General features: G+C 43.2%; 2 protein-coding genes across 2 annotated transcripts in view; both read right to left on the bottom strand.

Annotated features, from left to right (window-relative positions):
* Window positions 1-15,356, bottom strand: part of PDK3 (pyruvate dehydrogenase kinase 3) — a 300,615-nt gene extending 285,259 nt beyond the window's left edge. Inside the window, exon 1 of the mRNA XM_058441397.1 lies at window positions 15,345-15,356. The gene's annotated coding sequence lies outside the window, so the exon portion shown is untranslated. The remainder of the gene's footprint in view (window positions 1-15,344) is intronic.
* Window positions 1-19,936, bottom strand: part of ZFX (zinc finger protein X-linked) — a 180,293-nt gene that overhangs the window by 136,561 nt on the left and 23,796 nt on the right. The gene's annotated exons all lie outside the window — the stretch shown is intronic.

Raw genomic sequence — 19,936 nt, 5'->3', positions numbered from 1 at the left:
AAAAAAAAAAAAAAAAAAAAAAAAAAAAAAAAAAAAAAAAAAAAAATTAATAATAACCAAACAGGAGAACAAGGCACCAGGAGTGGGAGCCAGTTGAAACAACTGACTACAGAAACAGACATACCAACACTTCAGACAGAGACTAATTTTTTTTTTTTTTTTAAGATGGAGTCTCACTCTCTTGCCCGGGCTGGAGTGCAGTGGCACAGTCTTGGCTCACTGTAATCTCCGTCTCCCGGGTTCAAGCGATTCTCCCACCTCGGCCTCCCGAGTAGCTGGGATTACAGACGTGCGCCAACACGCCCCATTGATTTTTGTATTTTTAGTAGAGACGGGGCTTCACCATGTTGGCCAGGCTGGTCTTGAACTCCTGACCTCAGGTAATCCATCTGCCTTGGCCTCCCAAAGTGTGGGATTACAGGCATGAGCCACCATGCCTGGCCGAGACCAATTTTTTAAATACTTAATTTATTTAAAGAATAAAAGACATGATTTAAAATATCTGCAAGAAGAAACAACTCTAAACAGTGATCCTTCTTGGTTTCTAATACCATATTCTCCAGTGAAAGGAACCAGGGGCTTGGCGCAGTGGCTCATGCTTGTAATCCCAGCACTTTGGGAGGCCAGGGCAGGCAGATCACAAGGTCAAGAGGTTGAGACCATCCTGGCCAACATGGTGAAACCCTGTCTCTACTAAAAATACAAAAATTAGCTGGGCGTGGTAGCGTGCACCTGTAATCTCAGCTACTCGGGAGGCTGAGGCAGGACAATCGCTTGAACCGGGGAGGCAGAGGTTGCAGTGAGCCAAGATTGCGCCACAGCACTCCAGCCTGGGTGACAGAGTGAGACTCCGTCTCAAAAAAAAAAAAAAAAAGGAACCCGGGGTTCTTTAAAGAAATTGTTGATTCTAGGACTGGGGCGGGAAAAATACAAAATGAGCCTGGAGCATCTTGAAGGGCCAGAGATAAGGAAGTGCTCAAACAACAAAATGCTGGGGCTGTGGCAAAGGGACACAGGAGGCACCTGAGGGGAGCTAGCAATGGCCAAAGCTGGAACAGTTTGGACAGGAGAAATAAAATGAAGAATGTAGTGCTGAATTATAACCTGAAGCATAAAAGAAATTTCCGGCCAGGTGCAGTAGCTCATGTCTATAATCCCAACACTTTGGGAGGTCAAGGTGGGCAGATCACCTGAGATTAGGAGTTTGAGACCAGCCTGACCAACATGGTGAAACCCTGTCTCTACTAAAAATATAAAAAATTAGCCGGGCGTGGTGGCGCATGACTGTAATCTCAGCTATCCGGGAGGCTGAGGCAGGAGAATCACTTGAACTGGGGAGGTGGAGGTTGCAGTGAGCTGAGATGGTGCCACTGCACTCCAACCTGGGTGACAGAGACTCTGTCAAAAAAAAAAAAAAAAAAATCCATGACTCAACAGTAATATAAACACTTGAAAAAATTAATAAATGAAATGAGGCAGAATGGACAGTCTTCCATATGGAAGAATTCTACATGATTTATGTAGATACGCACTCCCCAGGGAGGTGAAACTTAACTCTCCACACCTTAAGTACAGGCTGTGCTTAGAGTTTTACTTCCAATGAGGACAGTATTAAAAGACTGGGGTGGAAAATAACAGCAGAGAAACCTCACAAGCACCATCTTGGCCAGGTGATCAAGGTTAATGTAATCTGTGACAAGTCACATTGATAGCATGTGTCCTTGATGGTGATGTGATGAGGGCCCATCACCTCTGTGGCCTCCTTCCTAAAAACCTGTAACCTTAGTCTAACCATGAGAAAAATATCAGACAAGCTTAATTTGAGGAATAGTCTGCAAAATACATGACCAGTACTCCTCAAAACAGTCAAGGTCACCAAAAATAGGTGAAGTGTGAGGAACCGTCGCAGTCCAGAGGAGGCTAAGAAGACATGATGACTATACAAAACATATCTGAGGGCCAGGCACGGTGGCTCACGCCTGTAATCCCAGCACTTTGGGAGGCCGAGACAGGCGGATCACGAGGTCAGGAGATGGAGACCATCCTGGCTAACACGGTGAAACCCCGTCTCTACTAAAAATACAAAAAATTAGCCGAGCGTAGTGGCGGGCGCCTGTAGTCCCAGCTACTCCGGAGGCTGAGGCTGGAGAATGGCGCAAACCCAGGAGGCGGAGCTTGCAGTGAGCTGAGATCTGGCCACTGCACTCCAGCCTGGGCGACAGAGCGAGACTCCATATCAAAAAAAAAAAAAAAAAGTATCTAGGAGGGATCCTGGAACACAGAAAAGACGTTGAGGGAAGCTAATGAAATATGAATAAAGTCAGGAATTTAATAATATCAGTATTGGCTTATTAGTTGCAACAAATGTACCATAATGTAAGATGTTAACAATAGGCAAGACTGAAGGCACGGTATATGGGAACTCTCTGTACTATCTTTGCAGCTTGAACTTTCTGTACTATCTTTGCAACTTTTCTGTCAATCTGAAACTATTCTCTTTGGGAGGCCAAGGTGGGTGGATCACTTGAGGTCAGGACTTTGAGACCAGCCTGGCCAACATGGTGAAACCCCCATCTCTACTGAAAATACAGAAATTAGCTGGGTATAGGAGCACATGCCTGTAATCTCAGCTTCTTGGGAGGCTGAGGCCGGAGAATTGCTTGAACCCTGGAGGCAGAGGTTGCAGTGTGCCAAGATCATCCCACTGCACTCCAGCCTGGGCAACAGAGCAAGACTCCATCTCAAAAATAAAATAAACTATTCTAAAATCAAAAGTTTACTTTGTTTAAAAAAAAGATGACCCCAAAACTTGGAAAAACAAACATACTTTCGTATAAAAAGATGACCCCAAATACTTGGAAAAACAAAATAGAACTTCTAGAAATAAAAAAACAGTAAGCAAAATTGAAAATTCAATGGATAGGTTTAACAGTAAATAACGTAGAGATGAAGAAAGAGCCAATTGGAAGATGGTTCAGAAAACATTATCCAGAATTTAGCATACAGACAAAAACAAAATACGAAAGAGAAGTTAACATGGGAAATAATGTGAGAAGTCTAACATACATGTAGTTGGAGTTCCAGAAGGAAAAGAGAGAGCAACAATTAGGTAGAGGCATATTTGCAAGTGATAGAAGCTGAGATAAAAGACATTGATCCCTATATTCCAGAAGCCCAATGCATCACAAATAGGACTTTCTAAAATCCATACCTAACACGTCGCATCAAAACTGAAGAAAAAAATCTTCAAAAATAAAAATTTAAAAACAGCCATGAAAGATATATTACCTACAAAGAAGAAACAGTGGACTTTTTGACAAAAATAATGAAAACATAATTTCAGTGAGCACAAAAATAACAATAACAATCTATACTTAGTGAAAATGTCCTTCAAGAATAAATGAGAAGGCCGGGCGTGTTGGCTCACGCCTGTAATCCCAGCACTTCAGGAGGCCAAGGTGGGTGGATTACCTGAGGTCAGGAGTTCAAGACCAGCCTGGCCAACATGGTGAAACCCCGTCTCTACTAAAAATACAAAAATTAGCCGGATGTGGTGGTACCCGCCTGTAATCCCAGCTACTCGAGAGGCTGAGAAAAAATTAGAAAAAGAAGAAAACTAGACAATAGAACCACAGAGATTCAGGTGAGGTTATTAGATTTCAATTTAAAAATTACTTTGGTTAATGTGTCCAAAGACTTAAAATATTTAGGCCAGGCACGGTGGCTCACGCCTGTAATCCCAGCACTTTGGGAAGCCGAGGCAGGTGGATCACTTGAGGTCAGGAGTTCGAGACCAGCCTGGCCAACATGGTGAAACCTCCTCTCTATTAAAAACACACAAATTAGCCAGGCATGGTGGCGCACGCATGTAGTCCCAGCTACTCGGGAGGCTGAGGCAGGAGAATCACTTGAGCCTGGGAGGCAGCGGTTGCAATGAGCTGATATCATGCCACTGCACTTCAGCCTGGGCAACAGAGTGAGACTCTATCTCAAAAAAAAAAAAAAAAAAGATTTTAAGTTTTGGCAAAAAATTAGAAACTATGAAAAGAACCAAATGAAAATTGAAAACAAAAACAGTAACTGAAATTAACTTGATCGATGGGTTTAACAGTATATTATACACAGCTAACGAAATAATTGATGAACTGGAAGATAGATGGGGAGAAAAAAATCCATGGCAAAGTACAGAAGGAAAAAAAGAAAACAGGGTAAGAAACATAGGTTACAATGACTAGATCTAACAAAAGGGTAATTGGAGTTCCAGCAGGAGAGAAGAGATAAATTGGAACAAAGGCAATATTTTGGAGATAATGGCTAACAATTTTCTAAAACAAATGAAACATATGAGCCATATATTTAAGAATCAATATTAATCTAAAGCAGGATAAATAAAATAAAACCACAGCTAGGTACATGATAGTCAAATTGCTGAAAACGAAGAAACAAAATCTTACACACACACACACACACACACACACACACACACACACACAAACACAAAGGCAATTGCCTTCAAAGGAGCAATAGGACAGCTAGTTTCCCAACAGAACAAGTTCGAAGAAAATAAAATGAGATCTTCAAAGTGTTGAGAGAAAATAACTGTCTATCCCAAATTATATATTAATTGGAAATAAACTTCAAAATTGAAGGTGAAATAAAAATATTTTCAGACAAAAGGCTGACAAAATTCCTTAAAGGAAATACTAAAAGGTATCCTTCAGGCAGAAAGAAGGTGATCCCAGATGAAAGTTTGTATTTGCAGGAAGGAATGAAGAGCAACTGAAATTGTAAATATGTAGGCCGTTCTAAATTAATACTGACTGTATAATACAACGAAAATAATGTCTTGGGAGGCTTAATATACACAGCTATAATGGCATATAGGTCAGGAGAGGGTATAAATGAAGTGTTCTAGAGTCTTGCATTGTCTGGGAAGTAGGCAAAAATGCCAGTTAACATTAGACTTTAACAAATCAAAAATGCATGTTGCAATCTCTCTTACAACTACAGCCCATCAGTTTTACTCCTGGGTACATGCCCAAGAAAAATGTGTAAGCATGTGCACCAAAAGAGAAGTGTAAGAATGTTCCTAGCAGCAGTATTTGAGATAGCCCCAGATGTTGATAGAGAAAAATAAGTTGTAGTAGATTCATCCAATGGAACAAAACAGAATCAGGGAGTTCCAGAGAGTCTCCGTGGTTTGACAGTCTTTCCCAGCACTGCCTCTGGAATGAATAGACTTGCTTCACTCCGTTTAGGATTAAAGGATTAAAAGTTCTGGAGGAGTGAGTCACCCTCACATACTTTCGGCAACATGCTAGCACCTTGGCTCTGTTGAAGAGATTAGAGGAAGAATCTAGAAGATGTTGCCTTCAGGGGCCTCTTCATTTCTGTAGTGGGAGTTCTGCTAGATCCTCGATTTATCATTCCACCAAGATGGTGCACACCTAGGGAACTGGCCAGAGGTGATCACGCGTGCTGTCAGGAAGGATGAATGGATGTGGGTGGTACCGCCTTCCCCCACGAAATAGTCCATCCCTTTGGACATAGCTTCCCATGGATATACTTTCCAAAATTCTGTTGGCTAAAATAATGTGATTTTTTTTCCCCTTAAAACATAAAATGGACTCACATTTCCCAAAGAGAGACACACCAAAGTCTCCTCCATTTCTGCACCTACCTCCAACATAAAGATCTTTGGATCAGACCTGTGCCTCTTCTAATTCCATCACAATTCTGTAACCTATGGTCTAAATAGCAAGTTTATCCATATTGAGGAAAAAGGAGCCAAAGAGATGAGAAATTGTTTTTTTTTTTTTTTTGAGACAGAGTCTTGCTCTGTCACCCAGGCTGGAGTGCAGTGGCGCGATCTCGGCTCACTGCAAGCTCCGCCTCCCGGGTTCACGCCATTCTCCTGCCTCAGCCTCTCCGAGTAGCTGGGACTACAGGCGCCCGCCACCACGCCCGGCTAATTTTTTGTATTTTTGGTAGAGACGGGGTTTCACTGTGGTCTCGATCTCCTGACCTCGTGATCCGCCCGCCTCGGCCTCCCAAAGTGCTGGGATTACAAGCGTGAGCCACCGCGCCCGGCTAGAGAAATTGTTTATGAACACATGTATTTGGCAAGGAAGAAAATTCGAGGATCAGCAACAGTCTTTGTGTTTGCAAGTAGCTATGAGGCTCCTGTCCTCTCTCATGCAATCCAAATTCCTCTTCCCTTGCTGGTGTGAGGTGTCCCAAGCTTTACTTCCTGAGGGTCTATGCCCTTGTTAATCCTGCCTGTTTGGGTATTCAGTGGTATTCCATTAACTGTTACCTAGGGACGCCCCCTGAGTTCCAGCCATCCTCTGTCCTACCCCCGTGGTGCAACAGCAACCTATTTTGATTTTGCACTGATTGGAGGCCATCAGTCCAGCCAATGTCCTAACCCTGTTGTCATTGCCTTCACACAGTGGTGTGAGCAAGCACTTTGTGGACTGCATAACCCCAGTGGCTCTCTCTAGAATGGTGACCTTGCTGAAAGCAGTGGCTCCTCCTCACCCCAGAGGGAGAGGCTGTATGTGATCTCAGTTTCTCACAGTCTCCCCTAGTGCCATCAGCAATGGCAGCTCATGTTCTCAGAACTGGTATGCAACTCCCCCAAGTAGTTGGCACCAAGGCTCAAATCCAATCCCCACCCCCGCACCCCCACACAGACACACACAACTCCTCTCATAGGAGCCTTATAAAAAGGGAGAGGCCCTGCCAGTTAGTATACGAAAAGATTGTCAGCCTCACTAATAACCAGGGGAATGCAAACTAAAACAACAACAAATCATTTTCACCTGCCAGATTGGAAAATACGACATTTTGGCAAAGATTGGGGCAAACAGGCAATTTCATTACTGCAGGAAGTATAAATTGGCACGGTCATTTTGGTGAGCAATTTGGGAGTGTGTCTAAGACTTAAAAATGCTCACATGATTTTCCCTCCCCTCCCCAACATTTCCTCTCTTAGGTGTGTTCCCTAGAAAAGGACACTCTGACATGGACAAGCAGGCGGTGTTCACTGTAGCATCGTGTAGGAAAATGAAAATCTAGAAACAACCTATAAGTCATCAGTGGGAAAATAAGTTTTCATTTTTTATAGCTAAGAATTAACTAGATCCACATGTAGCAACAGGGATTTCAAAACTGAATGAGATGGTTGAGTGGAAAAAAGCGAGGAATGAAAAAAGTGAATGTTATGGAAGGAGAGTATCATTGTTGCAAAAACAAACACGTGTGTTTATGTAATTTTTTTTTTTTTAGGTCTGGAAAGATTTACTCCAAACTCATAACTGAGGGTGGGGAGGGGTGGGGAGGAGAGGGACCTAGATTGAGTTACTGTCAAAGAGGACTCTATTTATAACGTACTTATATTCATAAGGAGAATGTATTCATGTTATACTCTTGCAACAGAAAATTAATGATAAAAAGTAATACATGTTCCTCTGAAAAGTGTACCTAACCTTCAAACACTCATTCACATGGTATATGATCAAGATTTACCTTTTGTGACATCTCCTTTGCAGGACTACAGACTGAGTGGCTCCAGAAGTGTCCAAAAGTATTCCCCTGGGAACACAAGGTCTAATAGTTATAAACAGGCAAGCACAGTAGAAAGTTTTTACTGAGGCTTATGAAGCCAAATTCAAACAGGAAACTTCTAAAGCTTTTGAAAATCCATCAGAATTAGTTTGGGCCCCTGAATTAGTTAACCACTGCTGCATAACAAATTATCCTAAAACGTAATGGCTCAAAACGACACATTTCTTTTCTCAAAGTTTCTATGCTGCAGGAATCAGGGTCTCTCCTGGGGCTGCAATCAGAATGTTCACTGAGGCTACTGGCTCATCTGAAGGTTTCATAAGGGAAGGATCTGTTTGCAAATTCACTCACGTGGTTGTTGGCCAGATTCCATTTCTCACAAGCTGTTGGACTAAGGGCGTTGGTTCCCCTGAGGGCGTCAGTTTCTTGCTGGTTGTTGGCCAGAAGCTGCTCTCAGTTCCTGGCCATGTGAACCTCTGCATGGGGTGGTTGACAGCATGGTAGCTGGCTTCCTCAGAACAAGCATGCAAGAGGCATCAGAGACAGTTTGCAATCAAGACAGAAGCCACAGTCTTGGCCAGGCGCGGTGGCTCACGCCTGTAATCCCAGCACTTTGGAGAGCCGAGGTGGGCGGATCACTTGAGGACCGGAGTTTGAGACCAGCCTGGCCAACATGGCAAAACCCTGTCTTCACAAAAAAAAATACAAAAATGAGCTGGGAGTGGTGGCATGCGCCTATAGTCCCAGCTATTAGGGAGGATGGCTTGAGCCCAGGAGGTCGAGGCTGCAGTGAGCTGTGACCGTGCCACTGCACTCCAGACTGGGTGACAGAGCACAACCGTGTCTCAAAAAAAAAAAAAAAAAAGTCACGGTGTTTTGTAACCTAATCTCAGATGGGACATCCCATCGTTTTTGTCCTATTCTGTTCATTAGAAGCAAGTCACTAACGTAGCCCGCACTCGGGAGATCCAGGTCAGAAGCTGCCTGTCATAGCCTCATGGGAATTCTGTGTTCCGTTCCAGCCGTGTTAACATGGGGCTAGTGGGATAGGGGGAAGGGAAGGGAGGGAATACTCGCTTCCAAAAGAGTCCTGAAAGAGAATTTCTGATGTTGTCAGAGAAAATATTAGTATATCCAGTAGGTGGCACCCATCACTGTGAACAAGGGTCCCCAGCCCCTTGAGAATAGCACCTAACACAACAGACTCTGGTAATAAAGATTTAAACAGCCAATCAAATATTCTTGTTAATAGGGAATTTTTGCATATTATGCAGTTGTTCTTTTAAAAATTATGATTAATTTCTGTTCTGTTACCATTCTAAGTGATTTATATGATTTTCAAATTTTCTTGCAGATTTTGACACGTATGGTGGCAAATTATAATGACATGTAAAGTTTTTGCACGCAAGCCAGGATGTTTTACTAAGAGAGCAGTCATTCTACACTAAGGGTCCCTTAAGTTAGCATCACAGCTGATAAATTCAACATGTGATCATTTGTGCCTAACAAAATATACTTCCAAAAAACATGGCTGTGCCATTCACAATGCACCAATTCATAACTTTTAAACCTTTCTTCATATGGTTAAAATATCTAGGTTGTTATAAATATTAAAGATCATCTAGCAGTGCTTTTCTACCTATCATATGTGACTTATTCGTGGATCAAAATAACTTGGTGGATTTTGATAAGTAAATTTATATCACAATTTTTCTTGGTAAATGGTAAAATGTACATATCCTAAAATATATCATTGTAATCACTTTAAGTGTACAATTCTGTGGCATTATGTATATTTAAAATGTTGTTTAGATCAGGCGCGGTGGCTCATGCCTGTAATCCCAGCACTTTGGGAAGCCAAGGCGGGTGGATCACTTGAGGTCAGGAGTTCAAGACCAGCCTGGCCAACATGGTGAAACCCTGTCTCTACAAAATTAGCCAGGCACAATGGAGGGTGCCTGTCATCCCAGCTACTCAGGAGTCTGAGGTGGGAGAATCACTTGAACCCTGGAGGCAGAGGTTGCAGCGAGCCAAGATAGCGCCACTGCACTCCAGCCTGGGCAACAGAGTAAGACTTCATCTCAAAAAAAACAACAACAACAACAACAAAAAAAAAACAGTTGTTTAAATATCACCACTATCTATTTCTAGAGCTTTTTCAGCATCCCAAGCAAAAACTGTAGCATAGGCAATAGCTTCCCATTCTTTCTTTCTCCAGCCCCTGGAAACCTCTATCCTTCTGTCTCTATGAATTTGCCTATTCCAGATGTTTCATATAAGTGGATAATATATTATTTGTCCTTTTACATCTGGTATGTTTCATTTAACACAACATTTTCAAGGTTCATTCATGTTGTAACATTTACCAGAACTTTAGTTCCTGTTTTCAATTATTTGGGGTATATACCTCAGATTGGAAGTATTGGATCATATGGTAATTTTTTTTTTTTTTTTGAGACAGTCTTCGCTCTGTTGCCTAGACTGGAGTGCAGTGGCATGATCTCGGCTCACTGCAACCTCCACCTCCTGGGTTCAAGTTATTCTCCTGCCTCAGCCTCCCAAGTAGCTGGTACTACAGGTGTGCACCGCCGTGCTCGGCTAATTTTTGTATTTTTAGTAGAGACGCGGTTTCACCAGTTGGCCAGGCTGGTCTCGAACTCCTGACCTCAAATGATCCACCCACCGTGGCCTCCCAAAGGGCTGGGATTACCGGTGTTAGCCAGGCCAGATCATATGGTAATTCTATGTTTAACTTTTTAAAAACCACCATACTGTTTTCCACAGCAGCTGCAACCTTTTACATTCCTACCAGCAATATACAAGGGTTCCAGTTTCTCTGTATCCCCATAACACTTGTTATTTCCATTTTTTTTTTATAATAACCATCCTGGTGGATATGAAGTAACATCTCATTGTGGTTTTAATTTGCATTTACCTAATGACTAATGATGTTGAGCATTTTTTCATGTGCTTTTGGTCCATGTGTAAGTCTTCTTTGGAGAAATGTCTATTTAAGTCCTTTGCCCATTTAGAAATTGGGTCGTTTGCTTGTACTTGAGTTGTAGGAGTTCTTTATATTTTTTTGATATTAAATCCTCATCATATGTGTGATTTGCAAACACTTTCCCCCATTTCATGGGTCATCTTTTCACTTTCTTGATAGTGTCCTCTGAAACATGCAAGCTTTTAATTTAGATGAAGTTCAATTTATTTTTTCTTTTGTTTCTTGTGCTTTTAGTGCCATATTTAGATAAATGAATGTCTTCATGAAATACAATAGAAAAATCACAATGTGGCCAGGCACAGTGTCTCATGCCTGTAATCCCAGCACTTAGAGAGGCCAAGGTGGGTGGGTCACTTGAGCTCAAGAGTTCAAGACTAGCCTGGGCAACATAGGGAAACCTTGTCTCTACAAAAAAATACAAAAATTCGCTTGTAATCCCAGCACTTTGGGAGGCCGAGGCGGGCGGATCACGAGGTCAGGAGATCCAGACCACGGTGAAACCCCCTCTCTACTAAAAAAAAGATACAAAAAAAATTAGCCGGGCGTGGTGGCAGGCGCCCGTAGTCCCAGCTACTCGGAGAGGCTGAGGCAGGAGAATGCCGTGAACCCGGGAGGCGGAGCTTGCAGTGAGCCGAGATTGCGCCACTGCACTCCAGCCTGGACGACAGAGCGAGACTCCATCTCAAAAAAAAAAAAAAAAAAAAAAAAAAAAAATTAGCCGGGCATGATGGTGTACACCTGTAGTTCCAGCTACTCAGGAGGCTGAGGTGGCTGAGATAGGAGGATCACTTGTGCCTGAGAGGCGGAGGCTGCAGTAAGCTGTAATCATCCAACTGCACTCCACCCTGGGCGACAGAGGAGACCCTGACTCAAAAAAAAAACAAAAAAAAAAAATTTCACAATGCCTTACACATAGGGTAAACATTGTTTAATGAAACTCTTGTCTCAGTTACCTGTATCATGAATGAACATCTATGTAAAACGTATTTCTTCTTACAGGTCACAGTGAACATTTTTTGAAATTCATCAATGTAGAGTAATTCCCTGTCACATACTTAAATATTCTCCATCTTCCTTCTACTTAAACGTAGAAACCTGTCACGGTGGGGAGCTTGCTCCCTTCCAAGGCAGCCTCCTGGCATTTAGATACAAATTTCAGATGGATCACATGCACCTAAATCCCTTCCGAATGACTGAAATCACAGGAAAAAAAAATTTTAATTATTTATGTATAATACCACTAGAAAGCCAAACACTGCAAAACAAAAGATTTGAGAAACTCTTGAAGGAAAGATAGAAGGTGAGAACAAACCCAAGAGGAAACTGAGGAAGGAGACTGGAAAAATTGGGGAGCAATAGATGGAGTGTGCGGGGGTCATGGGACAATCTTCCGGGTGGTTAATTTGAAGACTACGTGTGGAATATTCTCTCTCTCTCTCTCTCTCTCTCTTTCTCTCCCTCTCTCTCCCTCTTTCTCTCCCTTTCCCCCCCCCCCCCCCCCCCCCCCCCCCCCCCCCCCCCCCCCCTCAGCCCCCTCTCCGCCCCCTGTCCTCTCTCCCATTTTCTCTAAGGGCTTATGCTTACTCTGCTTAAAACTGCCCCCGGGGCCACCATTCCCCAAGTGACAAAGGCAGCCTAACATCCCCCACTCCACTCAACCCCATAATCCTCAAAACAAGCTTCGCCATCAGAGCTAGCATCCACAGCCACACAAGCAGAAGTTCTCACACAGCAACATGAGCACACAGACAAAAACCACAGAACACCCGAAGAAATCCATTGCCGTGAAAGACAGGCACCAAGCTCAACCGACACAAGAAACAGCTTATGGAGAGATAGTTTTGTGTGTTTTTTTTCTTTCCACTCCACCTCGAGGAGCCTGCCACATCCCAAGATAGAGGTGATAAGAGGGCTTTTTAAAAACGTAACCGATGACGCCTGTAATCCCAGCATTTTGGGAGGCCAAGATGGGAGGATTACTTGAGGCCAGGAGTTCGAAACAGTCTGGGCAATATAGTGAGACCCCATCTCAAAAAAAAAAAAAAAAACTAATTAAATGTTGAGAAGGAGACATGAACTCTTTCAGCATAATTAAGTTCAAAATATACACCAACAGGAAGTTCTCCTTCACAGAAATGTCTGATTGCTTTATAACTATTTCACCCACAAGTCACGGCATCATGATGAACTTCCACTGTTGACTTCCACCTTCAGGACCCTAAAAGGTTTCTCCCCCTCACCTCTATCCAAGAGGGAAAGTGGATGGGGTACAATGTAACCGACAGTCCATGACAGAAGAGGAGACAGGAAGATGAAAGAGGATAAAAGATAAAAAGACTAAGGAATATGGGGAAAGGGACAAAGATGGGAAGGAAATGGATCAAGGAGGTCGCTCTCTACTGACTGAAGGACCAGACACAGGTACATAAGATGAGCTGAATGGATGAGGGCCAACCTTCCAAGATCTTTAGACTCCATATGGCACAGAAGATGAAGGAAATAACCAACTTCGTATGTTTCCTTGGCTGAGGGTGTGGGCATGCTACGCGTTTTACTTCTCTAATCACCCAGAATACTTTGCTTTTTCCCAAGTAGAAGACAAAGACAGGAAAAGGTCACGCAGGGGATAGTTATTGACTGTCCTGTCCCTTCTCCAACAAAGCAAGTGGCATAGGACCTGGGTTACATTTGGAGTGCTGTAAACCATGTTTGGGGTTTAAGGTCTGATATTCAGATGGACTTCAGATTAAAAGTTGCATGCTGGCTGGGTGTCGTGGCTCACGCCTGTAATCCCAACACTTTGAGAGGCTGAGGCAGGAGGATCACTTGAGCCCAGGAGTTCGAGACCAGCCTTGGCAACATGGTGAAACTCCACCTCTATAAACAAAATAATAAAAAATTAGCCGGGCATGGTGGTGCACACCTGTAGTCCCAGCTACTTGGGAGGCTGAGGCAGGCAGATCACTTGAACCCAGGAGGTCAAGGCTGTGGTTACCCGTGATCTCACTACTGCACTCTAGCCTGGCCGAAACAGTGAGACCCTGCCTTATTTAAAAAAAAAAAAAAAAAAAAAAAACCTTTCAAGCTAAACCTGAATCAGAAAACATTTTCACCATGTTTCACCAACAACGATGTCAAAAACCAGGAGCTGCCCAGCTCCAAGCCATGATAATTCTGACATTAACCCCAGATAGCCCAAGAGACTGTGAAGTCTGGTATCAGAGTGGTACATTTGGGGAGAATATGCTGTTTGAATTGTATGTACCAGAGAGAAAGCCAAACATATGTGATATTATGTAAGTCTACCAAATCGAGAAAATCCATTGTCTTTTTAAAACCTAATCTCAGTTGGGCACAGTGGCTCACACCTGTAATCCCAGCACTTTGGGAGGCTGACGTGGGCGGATCATGAGGGGAGGAGATCGAGACCATCCTGGCTAACACGGTGAAATCCCATCTCTTCTAAAAATACGAAAAATTAGCCGGGCATGGTGGCGGGCGCCTGTAGTCCCAGCTACTCAGGAGGCTGAGGCAGGAGAATGGCGTGAACCCGGGAGGCAGAGCTTGCAGTGAGCCGAGATCGCACCACTGCACTCCAGCCTGGGCGACAGAGCTAAATAAAAATAAAACCTAATCTCCACCAATGACCAATTTCTTTTTCTATTTTTATTTTTTTTTAGATGGAGTCTTACTCTGTCACACAGGCTGGAGTGCAGTGATGGGATCTCAGCTCACTGCAACCTCTGCCTCCTGTGTTCAAGCGATTCTCCTGCCTCAGCCTCCCGAGTAGCTGGGATTATAGGCTTGTGCCACCATGACCAGCTAATTTATTTTTTGTATTTTTAGTAGAGATGGGATTTCACCATGTTGGCCAGGCTAGTCTCAAACTCCTGATCTCAAGGTGATTCGCCCTCCTTGGCCTCCCAAAGTGCTGAGATTACAGGTGTGAGCCACTACACCCGGCCTTATTCTTATTATTTGTATTTTTTTTTTCGAGACGGAGTCTCACTGTCGCCCAGGCTGGAGTGCAGTGGCGCGATCTCGGCTCACTGCAAGCTCCGCCTCCCAGGTTCACACCATTCTCCTGTCTCAGCCTCCTGAGTAGCTGGGACTACAGGTGCCCACCACCACACCTAGCTAATTTTTTGTATTTTTAGTAGAGACAGGGTTTCACCGTGTTAGCCAGGATGATTTCGATCTCCTGACCTCGTGATCTGCCCACCTCAGCCTCCCAAAGTGCTGGGATTACAGGCGTGAGCCACTGCGCCTTGCCCCTTATTTTTATTTTTTTGAGACAGAGTATCACTCTGTCACCCAGGCTGGAGTGCAGTGGCATGATCCAGGCTCACTGCAGCCTTGACTTTCTGGGGTCAAGTGATCCTCCCACCTCAGCCTCCCAATTAGGTGGACCACAGGTGCAGACCACAGGTGTGCACCACCACACCTGGCTAATTTTTGTATTTTTAGTAAAGGCGGGGTTTCGCTATGTTGCCCAGGCTGGTCTCAAAATCCTGATCTCAAGTGATCCGCCTGCCTTGGCCTCCCAAAGTGCTGGGATTACAGTTGTGAGTCACCCTTGCAAGATGGCCAGTTTCTTAAGAAATTGAAGTTGCTTCTGGATGGGGACAGGGAATCCATGATCAACATGCCCTCAGGGTCCTATTGGGCTCCACCAATGCTATCAGCTCCCTGGGACTTAGCAGCCTCTGTGAGGTTTGTGACAACATCGGCTTACCAGAAACAAATTAGTAAGAAGTACCTCTTAAGGTACCAGATCGGAAGACTTGATCTGTGATTAGAGGTGCCAATGAAATAGTAAACAGGTGGAAGCCCCAAGAAGTGAACATCAATTAAGTGACTCCAGTGTGAGAGTTGTTCATGAACCGTAGGTCACCAAAATTGGTTTTGGTTTTGGTGTTTGAGGGCTGCCTTATACCCTTAGAATAGCAGAATGGACAACTGCTGAAATTCATAGGCCTAATTTATCAGCACAGGTTGGTGAGAAAGGAGAAAGGGCACCTCTGTTTCTTCAGATTGGAACAACGATCACAGCAGGCATCTACTGGGGAAGAAGCCAGCAAGGCTAGAAGGGCCAGAGGCGCCAGGAGCAGCAGCTCTCTACCTTGGCTGCACAGATTCACCTAGGGAGCTTTTTATACTGATGCCTGCCCTCCTCCCAAGAGATTCACCTTCAATTGGCCTGGCCTGAGTCCTGCAAAGAGGAACTTTGAAAGGATCCCAGATGAGTCTAGCATGTAGCTAGAGCTAAGAGCCTCTGATGTAGATGAAGGGCCTGTAATCCTAATTTATAGTCAAGATGTATTCAGTTATCATGGACTTCATCATGATCTTCAGAATTCTCATAGTTGGTGTAGCTGACCTGAGGGAGAGGAAAAGGTTACCATATCTGTTCTCCAAAAGCAAGCTTACATGATGTATTAGTCTGTTTTCCCCTGCTGATAAAGACATACCCAAGACTGGGTAATTTATAAAGAAAAAGAGGTTTAATGGACTCACAGTTCCACAATCATGGCAGAAGGTGAAAGGCACGTCTTACATGGCAGCAGACAAGAGAAATGAGAGCCAAGCAAAAGGGGTTTCCCCTTACAAAACCATCAGATCTAGTAAGACGTATTCACTACCACGAGAACAGTATGGGGGAAACTGCCCCCATGATTCAATTATCTCCAATTATGTCCCTCCCACAACACGTGGGAATTATGGGAGCTACAAATCAAGATGAGATTTGGGTGGGGACACAGCCAAACCATATCACATGATAAAGCTCAGATGGAGGATTCTGGTGGAGATCTGTGTGAGAGAAGTGATTCCAAATACAAGATGTACCCAGGATGAGCAAGATCCCAGTGGTTTGCATGAGCAAGGTCTGAAACCTGAATAGGGCCTCCCTCCCAAAAGTTCAGTTACAAGACTGCACCCACTAATTTGCTTTCAGCTGAACAGAATGAGTTAGAAGTCGGGTAGCACAGGTCGGATGCAGTGTCTCACACCTGTAATCCCAGCACTTTGGGAGTCCAAGGCGGGCAGATCATGAGTTAAGAATTTGAGACCAGCCTAACCAACATGGTGAAACCCCGCCTCTACTAAAAATACAAAAATTAGCCAGGCGTGGTGGTGCATGCCTGTAATCCCAGCTACTCAGGACGCCGAGGCAGGAGAATTGCTTGAATCCAGGAGGCAGAGGTTGCAGTGAGCTGAGATCATGCCACTGCACTCCAGCCTGGGCAACAGAGTGAGACTCCATCTCAAAAAAAAAAAAAATTGGGTAGCACTAAGTTTTTGGCTGCTCATATCCTGGCATTTTGGAAACCCAGACACATGCAAAATGAAACCTAAAGGGCTAGCTCCAAACATTGGGAGGCTCTATGTGTCCTGGGTTTGCTTCAAGCCACAAAGAAAGAAGGTCATGCAGCAGCAGTCTACAAACACGAAGATAACCGCTTGGCGAGCATATCCTCCTTTTCACATTATGTAGGGCAGAAACTGTGGCATGTCTGCCACTCCCTGGCTCTGAAGTTTGTGAGAAGGAATCATGATTAATTGAGTCAAGCTCGACCTGGCAGGACCTCCAGGATTTCAAAAAATAAGTAATTAAACTCACCCCAAAAAGAAAAGGATAAAGATTGAACTGGTAGAAAAGTCGTCTCTGGGTGCTACCATAAAATACCAGGATTCTGTTTTAGAGAGACTTTCAAATACTTCCTTGGGAAAAGCCTAACAGGGACAAAAATTCACAATCTTCCCTCACTATCTTCATTTTCTAAGGGAGGAAAATTCTTCATGTTACAGCTCCTAGGTTTCCTTTGTTGTGGAGAACCCACAAGGAGAAATTTAAAAAAAAAAAAAAAAAAAAAAGGAAATAAGGCCAGGCGCAGTGGCTCATGCCTGTAATCTCAGCACTTTGGTTGGGAGGCTGAGGCAGGCGGATCACTTGAGCCCAGGAGTTCGAGACCAGACTAGGCAACATGGCCAAAAAAGCTGGGCGTGGTGGTGCATGCCTGTATTCCCAGCGACCTGGGAGGCTGAGATGGGAGGATCGCTTGAGCCCAGGAGGCAGAGGTTGCGGTGAGCCATGATCATGCCACTGCACTCCAGCCTTCGTGACAGAGCCAGACCCTGTCTCAAAAAAACTAGATAAGATGTTTAAGATCTATTTGAAGGTATCAGAGATTCCAAGTTGGAAAAAGATGGGCAAAAGGGAAAAATAGAAGCTGTATGGACTAGATATTAGAGGGGACTTGGGTAGGGCTGAAAAGTGCAAGTTGGAGAGATTTTCAGAGCTCTATTGCCAGAGGTGTAGGGTATATTTGGGGAGAAGAAATACTTAAGATGTTAGGCATTAAAAATACATTTCCTCTTTGGCTCTTCTCAAGAAAAAAATGCTGCAAATTACTTGTCATGAATTTTAGCTGCTGACCTAGATTTCTTTGGATAGATGCCTTGCAATAAATGGATTACATATGGTCTTGATTTACATTAAGATTATTAGGGGTACATATGGAAAACAAGATGACTTAAAATCCATTATAATTAATATCTGGAGAAAGATTAAAGAGGCGATCACATTCATAAAACAAGAACTGGCTGTGAAGAAACAAACCAGTGAAAGTTTAGAAAATTAAAAATTGAATATCAAAAAACTCTAGCTGGAGAACAAATTTTTCTGAGTGATTTTTAAAAACACAGTGCAGGCTGGGCACAGTGGCTCACACCTGTAATTGCAGAACTTTGGGAGGCCAAGATGGGTGGATCGCCTGAAGTTTTGGGGTTCAAGACCAGCCTGACCAACATAGTGAAACCCCATCTCTACTAAATATACAAAATTAGCCAGGCATGGTGGCACATGCCTGTAATCCCAGCTACTTGGGAGGCTGAGGCAGGAGAATCACTTGAACCTGGGAGGCAGAGGTTGCAGTGAGCCAGGATCATGCCATTGCATTCTAGCCTGGGCAATAAGAGCAAAACTCCATCTCAAAAAAAAAAAAAAAAAAAAAAAAAAAAAAAAAAAAAAAAAAAAAAAAAAAAAACCACAGTGCAAAAGGGGAACAAAAGAGACAAAAATGTCTAAGAAAAGTTAGAAAACAAAGATCAACATTGATCTAATGAAAGTTCCAGAGAAGCTAAAGAAAAGAGAGGGGAGAAAATCATTTTTGAAATGGGATGAAAATTCCCCAGAGGTAAAAACAAGACACCAGTTTTCATATTTAAAGAGTCGCTCAAATGCAAGGAAGATCAATTTTTAAAAATATATCTGGGTCTATCATGGGAAAATATCAGGACACCAAGAATAAAGAATAAAATTTGTAAAGTTACCAAAGAGAAAAGACATACTGCTTCAAAATAAAACGGAATAAGATTATGCTTAGAATTCTCATCAGTACCTCTAAATGTAATAAGAAATGCACTAACATAGCTGCAACTGTCAAGAGTGAGAACAGAAGAAAGACGTACTGAGAAATGCAAGGACTTAATATTTATCTTCTTAAACCCTTTTCAGGAATTTAGAGGATGTGTTCCAGCATGTGACTATGTAAGCCTAGAAAGAGAAAGATATAATGTTAAAGAAATAGTAAATATAACTAGGAAAATAATAAGTAATTCAAGGATAGCAGCTGCACAAATCAACCTGGAGAGAAATCAAGCCAGTTGGAACAGGGGAAGGAGGATCCCAGAGAAAAATTTTTGTGAATAAAATCCAGCCAACTAAATCCTGAATCAAAATAAACAGCTCAAAAACAGCACTGCAGTGGTGAAATGGTTGGTGGTGAACAGTGTAACCATACACATTTAGAACTACCACTAAACAACTCTGTAAATTATGACTGTAGGATAGAATGCCAATTCCAAACACTTTGATGAAGTAAAATAACCAACCACAAAAAAATGAAAGGTAGGTTTTCTATTTCAGGCAGAAGTAGACTAACTTTTTGCATACCAACTCTCTCACTAAGTACAATCAGAAAAACTAGATAAGATGTTTAAGATCTATTTGAAGGTATCAGAACTAGTGCAATGAGGACGTGAGAGCAAAGATAGATGAGAAACATACAAAGATGAGACCAACATTCAGTGCTGCTTTTCCCTCGAGTCATCTACTGATTTAAAACACACACACACACACACACACACACACACACACACACACACACACACACACAGCTGAAAGGCTGCAAAGCTGAGCAGAAAGTGATGACTCATATATACCGAGCAGCTGTGCAGTGCTTCCAACAGTCTCAAAGGGATAGGGAGGAAATTAGACTTTAGAGTCCACCAAGGAGGAGACCCTCATAAACACTCCATGCTTTCAGCTGGAATATCTGAAAGGCCAAATATTTGGAAAAC

Source organism: Hylobates moloch, unplaced genomic scaffold, assembly GCF_009828535.3.
Source record: "Hylobates moloch isolate HMO894 unplaced genomic scaffold, HMol_V3 SCAFFOLD_7, whole genome shotgun sequence".
Lineage (NCBI taxonomy): Eukaryota > Metazoa > Chordata > Mammalia > Primates > Hylobatidae > Hylobates > Hylobates moloch.
The sequence above is the reverse complement of the archived record's forward strand: the minus strand, read 5'-3'. Positions and strand labels throughout refer to the sequence as shown.